This window comes from Aquarana catesbeiana, linkage group LG06 (assembly GCF_042186555.1).
Source record: "Aquarana catesbeiana isolate 2022-GZ linkage group LG06, ASM4218655v1, whole genome shotgun sequence".
In the NCBI taxonomy this organism is placed as follows: domain Eukaryota; kingdom Metazoa; phylum Chordata; class Amphibia; order Anura; family Ranidae; genus Aquarana; species Aquarana catesbeiana.
In genome coordinates this window covers 256,953,577-256,964,948 of record NC_133329.1, presented here as the reverse complement: position 1 = coordinate 256,964,948, position 11,372 = coordinate 256,953,577, and the positions used below count along the sequence as shown (strand labels likewise).

The window sequence follows — 11,372 nt, the reverse complement described above, 5'->3', positions numbered from 1 at the left end:
CCGATAAGCCCCCCCCTGCAGACCCCCTCAACCACAGCCCAGGGGTGTGGGGAAGAGGCAAGTGTCCCTCTCAACATAGGGACAAGGTGCTTTGGGGTGTGGGGCAAGCCCCCCCCATGTTGAGGGCATGTAACCTGGTATACATTGGGGGGGCAACCTCATGCCGTTTTATTTTTCATAATTTTTAATTAGTGGCATGTTCTTTTACATTTAACTGTCAGCGGGTAAACCGCTGACAGCAGAGTCATCCTGTTGTTAAGGATGTGGTGGCCGGCTTCGTGGCCTGCTTCTTAGCAACCAGCTCAATGCGGTAAATTACTGCATGAAAAAATGAGGTTACCGCTCAATGGAAAAAAAATACCGCATTCGTTATTTGGCACAAAATTCTTAGTGAATTGCACTTTCAAAACTAATATACCGCATTTTATTGGCCAGCATTTAACTGTTAGTGAATTGACCCCCTTTGTTTCATAATAAGAATTAAAAAAAAAAAAAACAACTTTATTTTTAAAAAATAATAAAATATGTAAAAAACATGAATGCAAGAAAATGTTGGGACAGAACCACAATAATAGTTAAAATAACTAAAACGATAAAATGATCACGTTATGTTCATAACTATGTATCTTGAAATACAAATAGGTTGGTATAAACCAAACTTTTTTTTACTCCAGGGGAACCCCTAAGATAATTTTCTGATCTCAGGGAATCCTAACTAAAACAGCAAAAATGCTGTTCACGTTGGTGGCTAGTAGGAGGTAAACAACCTTTAGCCCTCATTCTCACGAGGCGGATCCGCTTCCACGGAGTCCGCCTCGGTCTGCCGGCTCAGCGGGAGATCTCTCTGTTGATCTCCGCTGAGCTGGCAGGTGACAGGTCCCTCTCTGCTCACTGAGCGGGGAGGGGCTTGTCGAGCGCAGCTGGTTTCTATGGAGAGATCGGACGAAAACGGACAGCATGTCCGTTTTGCTCAGATCTCACCCGATCCGATCCACCAGCGATGGATCTGAACGTAGAGGCATCGTCTGCTTTTAGCGGATCAGACTGGGTCGGATGTCAGCGGACATGTCACCGCTGACATCCGTTGCTCCATAGGCTAGCATGGAGCGCCCATTCAGGTCCACCGTCAAAACTGCCAGGCGGACCTGAACGGTCCGACCGTGTGAAAGGGGCCTTATAACGTTACAGTGGTGGTCAAAACGCCACCTATACAAATGGACTAAAAAAGACCATTGGTGTAATCTTGCCAGCTATGCCAAGTGGCATTAATCCTGGAACTATGCAGTTACCATCAAATCGGAAGTCAATCAGTCACAGCTCAAGGAACTTCTAAAAAATTCTAGAGGAACCCTAGAGTTTCAGGGAACCCTGGTGGAGAATGGCTGCTATAATCTAAGCAAACCAACAGGTATTTATTCTGAAAGGCTGTAAAAGCATAGTGTAAATCTTTACTATACCAAACTACACCAAACACGCATTTGTGGGTGCAATTTTGATGCGGTTTCTACTCATTTCAATGGGGCGGTGTGTGTTTTGGTGAGTTTTTTTTTTTTACTTCACCAAACATGCACCAAAAATGCAGCAAGCAGGATTTTACAAAACACAGCGGACCCGCAACTGATCAGTGTGAAGCGTTTCATAGGCTTTCATGGTCATGCGTTTTTCTTCTTCTGCAGAAGAAAAACAGATCATTGTGAAAGCAGCCTTTATAAAACATGGTGAAAGTCCACAACACCCCACATCCTAACTGTACTTCCCCTCTTCACATTAACCAGGGCCTTTTCTTCCCCCAGGCTCCTGCTATTTGATGAATTAGTCACAGGCAGAGCCACGCACAGCCATACCATCTATGAATGGAGAGACCTCAAGTCCCATCTGCCACTAGCAGAGGGACTTATAACTCACCCATGGAGCACCAAATGGAGATGACATCAGTGATACTTCAACCAACCCCGTAACTTAAGGTCCATAAGGCTAGGTTTACACCAGTGGTTCTCAACCTTGTCCTCAAGTACCCCCAACAGGACATGTTTTGGGAATTTCTCTTAGATAAAATAGCTGTCCAAAATACCAAGCCATTTAACCACTTCGCATCCAGGCCAATTCTGACACTTCGCTCCTGCATGTCAAAAATCATCATTTCTTTGCTATAAAATTACATAGAACCCCCAAACATTATATATGTTTTTTTAGCAGAGGCCCTAGAGAATACAATGGCGGTCATTGCAACTTTTTATCTTGCACGGTATTTGCGCAGCAATTTTTCAAACGCGTTTTTTAAAAAAAAAAACAGTTTCATGCTTTAAAAAAAAACAAAACAGCAAAGTTAGCCAAATTTTTTTGCATTGTGTGAAAGATGAAGTTACGCTGAGTAAACAGATACCTAACATGTCATGCTTCAAAATTGCACACACTCGTGGAATGGCGCCAAACTTTGGTACTTAAAAATCCCCATAGGCGACGCTTTAAAATTTTTTACTGGTTACATGTTTTGAGTTACAGAGGAGGTCTAGGGCCAAAATTATTGCTCTCGCTCTAACGTTCGCGGCGATACCTCACATGTGTGGTTTGAACACCGTTTTCATATGTGGGCGGGACTTACGTATGCGTTCGCTTCTGCGTGCGAGCTCACGGGGACAGGGGCGCTTTAAAAATTTTTTTTTTTTTTAATTGTTAATTTTACTTAAAATTTTTTATTTTGACACTTTTTAATGTAAACATCCCTTGTAATAGGAATATGACATGATCGGTCTTCTTTACAGTGAGATATGGGGTCAATAAGACCCCACATCTCACCTCTAGGCTGGGACGCCTAAAATCAAAAAAAAAAAAAGAAAAACAATCACCGCTTCCCAGCCGAAGCGGCGCCTTTTTTTGAATGCAGAGGCCGGGCGTGACGTCATAACATCGCACCCGGCCTCCGAACGATCATAGAGACTCCGGCGACCATCTGGTCCGCCGGAAATCTCTATGATGTACATCCGGCGCCGGCGGATCCGCTCTCCGACTCACCGATCGCTGAGGTGAGTCGGTAGAAGCACCCTCTCGCCACCCGTAAGAACGATCAAGCGGCGGAACAGCCGCTATGATCATTCTTATGGTGTACGAAATCGCCGGCTGAAAATGCCGGTATCTGAATGATGTCTGTAGCCTCAGGCATCATTCAGATATAACCCCCGAAAGTCAAGGCCGTCATATGATGGCCTCCGGATGTCAAGAGGTTAAAGCGCCTGTGCAAGATAAAGGAAAACCTGCAAACATGGCCTGTTGGGGGTACTTTAGGACAGAGTTGAGAACCACTGGTTTACACTAGTGCAGGGGGGTGCCGCTGTTGCCACAGCTGTGACCACCCACATAGAAAAACACGCTGTCGATCAGGAGATGCGCGGGGGTACCATTACTCTGAATGGCACCCCCACACACTGGAAAACGCAGAGCAGTTTCCCCACACTGGGAACTGCACTGCACTTGTGGTTTCCATGCAGAACATGTTTTCAGAAAAGGGGCAGGGATCTTTTCCTTGCACTTTCTGGAGGCTCAGCAGCCTATTCAAATGAATGGACTGCCACACCCACACAAAATGTGGCTCACAGATCCCCACAAGTGTGAACCTAGCCTAACTTGGTACAGACCTGCAGCTGGGGGATAGGTCTGCAGGCAGGGGTGGTCTGTTCATTAAGGGTGCACGGGTGTCGTCACCCCATCCATCGCCGCCTTCCCTATCCATGTGTCTGGCCCCTATCAGGCCAATCAGGAAGCGGGTTTTGACACTGGTCACCCAATTGGCTGAAAAGACGGGCGATCCTATTGGACACTAAGGAGGAGGAGGGGAGGAGCTGGAAGCCGCCATGGAGGAGAGGACTCGGAGCCGCTGCACCACACTGCCTGCCACCCACCACGATGGTGTAAGTTTGGGAGCAACCGGCAAACAGCGGGGGGGGTGGTGTTTGTTTGTTTGCCTCTCCCCCCCCCAAAAAAAAAAAGACAGCCGCCGCTGCCTGCAGGAGCCTGTGCTTTGCACCTGTGATCCACTGATCTCTTTTCCAATGCTTTGCAGGCTCCTTTATTAAATGTGGGCGAATTTATAATTACTTTTTCACATTCCTGGGCACTATCTTGGTTCAAAATTGGGTGCTAAGAAATGAAAATATTAGGCCAATCTTACTACAATTTCCAAATAACACAAAACACCCTCTAAAGAAAGTTCCCCCTGATTTCATCCTGTTTAGCAGCTTTTGGCTTTCATCATTCTCAAACAATAAGTTTCAGAAAAGTAACTTTGAAGTATATTTATGTAAAACTGACCTAGCATCAGATACATTGTTTCATGTTAAAAGAGGAGCTTCAGCCAGGTTTCCAGAAATTAAAGGTTCACAGCTACAATTGTAGTGGCTGACTTTTAATAAACAGGCTCCTGTCTTCGAGTCCCTGGTGCTGGCATGTTAACCATGGGAAGCCGGCTGTGGGATGGAGTGTCTGTATAAACACCCTGCTCTCTGTGCACCACAATGCAAACTCATGTAACAGTTTCCAATGAGTGCATGATGGAATTTTATCACTACAATCTCTGCATTCACTGTGCATTTCTGCATGTTTTCAGTGCATTTGCAGCGCGATTTTAGGAATACTTTTTTTTTCATGTCAAAAACTGCATTTACACGTGTTTAAGTGTGTTCATGTGCATTTTTGGTGTGTGCCAGTGTGGAAAGATACAGCATGCTGTTTACTTTTTTAAACACACATGAAAGCATTGCAATGCTTTATAACTGGAATACATTCAGTTTTATCCCATGTACTTCATACTGTGTTTATGTTGCATTTAAAAACTGGTGCAATTGAGCCCTTAAACCGTGTCATAGGCACTTTTTATGACGTCTATGTTGCACCAAAACAAGTAGCTACACTTTTTTCCAGGTCATGCAGAAGCATGTTACATAAATATGAACACCCCGCAAAGCATGACAAACTGCACAGGAGTGAACAGGTATTGGACAATGGGTCAGGCAGCAGAACAGTAGAAGGTCTAGATGTTCGCAGCACCGATCCTCACCACCATCCAGCCTGAGAGTTTCCTCACCACCATCTAATCCAGCCTGAGTGATTCCTCACCACCATCTAATCCAGCCTGAGTGATTCCTCACCACCATCTAATCCAGCCTGAGTGATTCCTCACCACCATCTAATCCAGCCTGAGTGATTCCTCACCACCATCTAATCCAGCCTGAGTGATTCCTCACCACCATCTAATCCAGCCTGAGTGATTCCTCACCACCATCTAATCCAGCCTGAGTGATTCCTCACCACCATCTAATCCAGCCTGAGTGATTCCTCACCACCATCTAATCCAGCCTGAGTGATTCCTCACCACCATCTAATCCAGCCTGAGTGATTCCTCATCACCATCTGATCCAGCCTGAGGGTCTCCTCACCGCCATCCAGCCTGCGAGTCTCCTCACCACCATCTAATCCAGCCTGAGCGATTCCTCACCACCATGTAATCCAGCCTGAGCGGTTCCTCACCACCATCTGATCCAGCCTGAGAGGCTCCTCACCACCATCTGATCCAGCCTGAAATGCTTCTCACCATCATCTGATCCAGCCTGAAATGCAGCTCACCATCATCTGATCCAACCTGAGAATCTCCTCATCACCATCTGATCCAACATGAGAGACTCCTCACCACCATCTGGTCCAACATGAGAGACTCCTCAGCACCATCTGATCCAGCCTGAGAGGTTCCTCACCACCATTTGATCCAACATGAAAGACGCCTCACCATGTGTGGCAGCTGGTACTCAAAATTTTTTGGGGGGGCGCAAAGAAACTGAAAAATTCTGAAAAAAAAAAAAAAAAACCCATCAATTGCAAACACACTGTGCCATCAAACGCAGCCACTGTGCTTATCAAATGCTCCCACTGTGCCATTCAAATGCAGCCACTGTGACCGCCCTCTGCCTGGCACTTACCCTGTCTCGGTGGGGCAAAGGGTGACAGCGGCAGGCGGTGTCCTCCATGTCCTCGATGTCTTCTCCCATCCCCTTCTATGATTGGACGCCCGATAGGCATCCAATCACAGTGCCTGTCGTTTCAGCCAATTAGGTGATGGGTGACAGACCCGAGCACCTGACTGGTGGAGAGGCGGTTCAGTGTTAGGAAAGCAAATATTAATAACATTCGCTTTTTTAACACACCTGGGTGAACTGCGAGTGCCAAACATGGTGCTTGCTGTTTACTTTTTTGACGCCTATTAGAGCCTATGGTTCTAATCAGGTGCTTCAAAAACACCCCCCGCCGCTGTAATTCAGGCGCCCAAAAAGAAGCTGGGCACCTGAATAGGGGGTGGCAGCGACGGCCATGGATAGATTCATGCAATGCATGAGGGGGGCGGCACCTGTGCGCCACTGCTTAGTGCTCACCCCCATTTGATCCAACCTGAGAAGCACCTCGCCACCATCTGATCCAGCCTGAGAGGCTTGTCACCATCATCTGATCCAACATGAGAGTCTCCTCGTCACATCTGATCTAACATGAGAGACTCCTCACCACCATCTAATCCAACCTGAGAGCTCCTCACCACCATCTGATCCAACCTGAGAGCTCCTCACCACCATCTAATCCAACCTGAGAGCTCCTCACCACCATCTGATCTAACATGAGAGACACCTCACCACCCCCTGATCCAACATAAGAGACTCATCACCACCATCTAATCCAACCTGAGAGCTCCTCACCTCCATCTAATCCAACCTGAGAGCTCCTCACCACCATCTGATCCAGCCTGAGAGCTCCTCACCACCATCTGATCCAGCCTGAGAGCTCCTCACCACCATCTGATCCAACCTGAGAGCTCCTCACCACCATCTGATCCAACCTGAGAGCTCCTAACCACCATCTGATCCAACCTGAGAGACTCATCACCACCATCTGATCCAACCTGAGAGCTCCTCACCACCATCTGATCCAGCCTGAGAGACTCATCACCACCATCTGATCCAACCTGAGAGCTCCTCACCACCTTGATCTGATCCAACCTGAGAGACTCATCACCACCATCTGATCCAACCTGAGAGCTCCTCACCACCATCTGATCCAGCCTGAGAGCTCCTCACCACCATCTGATCCAACCTGAGAGCTCCTCACCACCATCTAATCCAGCCTGAGAGCTCCTCACCACCATCTGATCCAACCTGAGAGCTCCTCACCACCATCTAATCCAGCCTGAGAGACTCCTCAACACTCCACATCCAAACTGCAGTTAGAAGTCCTTTGGATGTCCCCAGATGAATTCATAGCCGGAGTCAGCGGCGTGCTGAGGGGGTGTGTATCTGTCAGACGTCCTGGGTAAAACACACGGCGCCCCTCGTCTCCCCTCTGCTCCGGCATGTGAAGGGTGCTCGGAATGCGACTGAGCGGGCGGGAGGGAGGGGGGCACGGCTGTGACGTCACGGGCTGGCGGAATAGCTGGGATCTCAGATTGAGCAGAGGGAGAGCTGGTGGTGGCAGCGGATGCGGCGCCTCTGCAGAGCTCGGGGTAAGTGCATGGCATGCAGAGGACTGGTGCCCGCTACCGGGCCACTCATTACTCCTCACAAACTTAGTCACACTTGTAGAGAGAGGGGGGGCTAGGAAGAGTGGAAGTGACAGTTGTATGTGGCGGAGAGGAGTGCTGGGCTCAGGGTCCATGCTGAGTGTGGACAACTCTTCTCCACTCTGTGCTGTGCTCGCTCACTCATGTTGGAGGAGTTAATGAAACTTTTGGCAGAGGAAAGATGAAAGGGCTGGCAGAGGATGTGTTCCCTCCTGGTCATATTGTGTGTTGTGTGCTCCTCCCCATCCATGGAATATCCCCACTCATCACCCCACCTGTCCTACATCCTCAGGGAGGACACAGCTCTATGGGAAGGGATGTATAGCTAGCATTGATACAACCATAATCCTTATCCACTACTTTCAGTCACACCAAACTCTGCTTTATATCTATTCCAGTCTCCAAACACTACCTTCTATTACCCTCATCCTCCTCCAAATCTCCTTCTCTTGATGCTGAGAGGTGACTTCCTGTTAGAGGGTGACTACATTCATTCTCCATGGTCCTGCTGTGTCTAGGAACATAGTCACCCTCTCTTGCTCACTCCCCTGGCCGGGGTCTCCAAACTTTAGCCCACCTTCACTTCTCCGCCCCTGACAGCAACATTCATTCTGCACATGCACAGGTGTTTCCCACTTGCTGTATTGGTTGCTAGGAACGTCAGCATACTAGCAACCAATAATAAATTAGTATTATTGGTAAATTGACGGTGCTATAGAAGTACCTTAAATAATATAATGCTTGCCCCAACATTTACAGGAGGGCAGAATTTCCTCCATCCAGACCTGCACCACCTCTTGGCTCCCGCCCTGTTGATGCACAGCTATATTGTAAGCTGAAATAAAGATTTAAGGGGGACACTTATGAATGGGGGGATTCTGATAGGGACTCTGATAAAAAGGGGGGATTTTGATGGGGCACTGATATAAGAGGAGCGTCTGATGGGAACACTGGTGTAAGGGGAGATTATGATTGGAACACTGATGTAAGGGGGGACTCCAATGGGGCACTGGTGGAAGGCGAGATTCTGATGGGGACACTGATGGAAAGGGTGGTTTCTGATGGGGCATTGATATAAGGAGGGACACTGATAGAAGGAGAGATTCTGATTGGGACACTGATGTAAGGGGGGGCTCTAATGGGGCACTGATGTAAGGGGGACACTGACACTGATGTAAGCAGAGATTCTGATTGGGACACTGATGTAAAGGGGGGGGGGGGGGCTCTAATGGGGCACTGATGTAAGGGGGACACTGACACTGATGTAAGCAGAGATTCTGATTGGGACACTGATGTAAAGGGGGGGGGGGGGCTCTAATGGGGCACTGATGTAAGGGCGACACTGATGTAAGTAGGGATTCTGATGGGGACACTGATGTAAAGGTGGACTCAGATGGGGCACTGATATAAGGGGAGACTCTGATGGGGACACCCATGAAAGGGGTGATTGTGATGGGAGCCTGAAATAAGGGAAAAATCTGATGGGGACACTGATGTAAGGGGGTTCTCTGGGGGTTTTCATGTAAAGGGGTCTCTGAAGAGGACACTGATCTAAAGTGGACTCTGGGGACACTGCTATATGGGGGGACTCTGATGGGGACACTCATGTAAGGGGAGACTCTGACTGGGACACTCATGAAAGGGGTGATTGTGATGGGAGCCTGAAATAAGGGAAACATCTGATGGGGACACTGATGTAAAGGGGGGTCTCTGATAGGGGTTTTCATGTAAAGGGGTCTCTGAAGAGGACACTGATCTAAGGTGGACTCTGGTGACACTGATGTAAGGGAGGAACTCTGAAGGAAACACTGATGCAAGGGGGGACTCTGATGGGGAAACTGATGCAAGGGGGGACTCTGATGGGGAAACTGATGCAAGGGGGGACTCTGACGGAGAAATTGATGTAAGGGGGCACTCTGATGGGGACACTGATGTAAGGGGGCACTCTGATGGAAACACTGAAAGATGTTGCATGCTGATAGGGTCACTAAAGTGAGCGAGGATTCTGATGGGGACACTGATATAAGGGAGGGAATCTGATATAGACACTGATGTAAGAGGGGACTCTGCTTTGTTTCTTTCTCATTTGTTTTAAATCATATCATGCTGACTACAAAAAAACATCCAAGTATGTATAAGGCTCCTTTCACACTTGTGCGACTTTGGATCTGACTTGTGAGAGTCAGTCGCAGGACATGTGAAATGCCATGTATCTCTATGAGAGCCCTTCCAATTGACACTACTGAAGTTGCTGCAACTACAGTAAAGGTTCCTGCACTACTTTGATCCGACTTTGACACAACTTCAATGCCAGAGAGTGTGAGCACTGGTTCACATTGATGTGATTTGGCATGCGATTTGACATGTCAAATCACATGCCAAATTGGTGGCTATTGCCTGCAATGGAACCGTCCGAATCGGTGCGACGTCTACTTTGCCGACTTTCACTACTTTTGGCGATTTTAGGTGCACTTTCAATTGACAACTTTGCATCTTGTCTCTGAAATCATCGGACTGACAGCTGAACTCGCACGATTTCAATTCCACAGCAGTGAACCTGGGCTAAAAGTCTTATCAAAGTTGGACTCCAAAGTTGCACTGAAAACCATGCAACTGTGAAGTCGGGTAGTGTGAAAGGAGCCTAAAAGCAATTTTTTTTTTTCATTCCCCAAATATTAGAAACATAAACATGTGACCCTCGTACTAAAAAGTTTGGAGACACCTGACGGCTCCCAATGTCTAGTACTTAGAAATGGTAAAAGAATGTAAAATCCGCACTCGGTGTAAATAAAGAAATATAGCAGCCAATTAGCAAACCGTGATGCCAGTTAGAAAATTATAAAGGGGGGGGAAGGAAGCAGCGCTCCAAATAGTACAACAATATGTAACATTCAGTTGTACATAAAGAGTGAAAAGGTGTCCATGTGCAAGATATAACGCAATCTTAAAGCGGAGTACCACCCAAAAGTGGAACTTCCGCTCATCTGATTCCTCCCCCCCTCCGGTGCCACAATTGGCACCTTTCAGGGGGAGGGGGGGGGGCAGGGCTCCCTTTCCCACTTCCGGGAGCCTCAGCTGCGGCTATTGACATCACGGCTGGGGCTCCCTCCTCCTTCCCGTGTCGCTGGGCCAGTAGAAGAGGAGTGGGCATCGTGCATGCGCAGTAGGGTTCCCGGCGTGAAGCCAAAAGGCTACACTGCCGGGTACCCTTACCAGCAGCACTCGACAGATGATGGCAACATCAGCTGCGGTGCTGATATCGCTGGACTCCAGGACAGGTAAGTGTCCTATTTATAAGCCAGCAGCTGCAGTATGTGTAGCTGGTGGTTTTTAAGTTTTTTTTTTTTTTGTTTGTTTTTTTTTTTTCTGGGCAGACCTCCGCTTTAATAATGCAGCACAAAAATTCTAAAACAGTCCATAAATGCAAAACAATCCAACGAAGGAATGATCCATGCAGAGTGAAAGTAAAGGGATCCATCACCAGCAGCAACCTCACACTCGAGCTTCTTACCAGATGTCCAGTACCATAATTTATAATGGTCAAACAAGCAGCGACAAATTTATCCAAGAGGGTAACCGTCATATGGATCACAGATCGTATAGGGGAGACTCACAATGATAAAAAAGGAAAATCCCATAGTGAAGCCCATCATGATATAAAAACTATTTATTTTAAGAGATGGCTACAATTACCTTTATACAAAACATAAAAGGCATCTGTTTTGTATAACAGAAGAGCAGCAGGGTGTCGGCTTCAAACATTACCACTGGTAAGCGATCCGGC

At 47.5% G+C, this 11,372-nt stretch overlaps 1 protein-coding gene across 3 annotated transcripts in view; it reads left to right on the top strand.

Moving 5' to 3' along the window:
- Nucleotides 1-7,417: 7,417 nt before the first annotated feature.
- Nucleotides 7,418-11,372, top strand: part of GULP1 (GULP PTB domain containing engulfment adaptor 1) — a 1,281,953-nt gene continuing 1,277,998 nt past the window's right edge. For all 3 annotated transcript variants that reach the window (XM_073633218.1, XM_073633220.1, XM_073633217.1), the window contains exon 1: nt 7,418-7,531. The gene's annotated coding sequence lies outside the window, so the exon portion shown is untranslated. The remainder of the gene's footprint in view (nt 7,532-11,372) is intronic.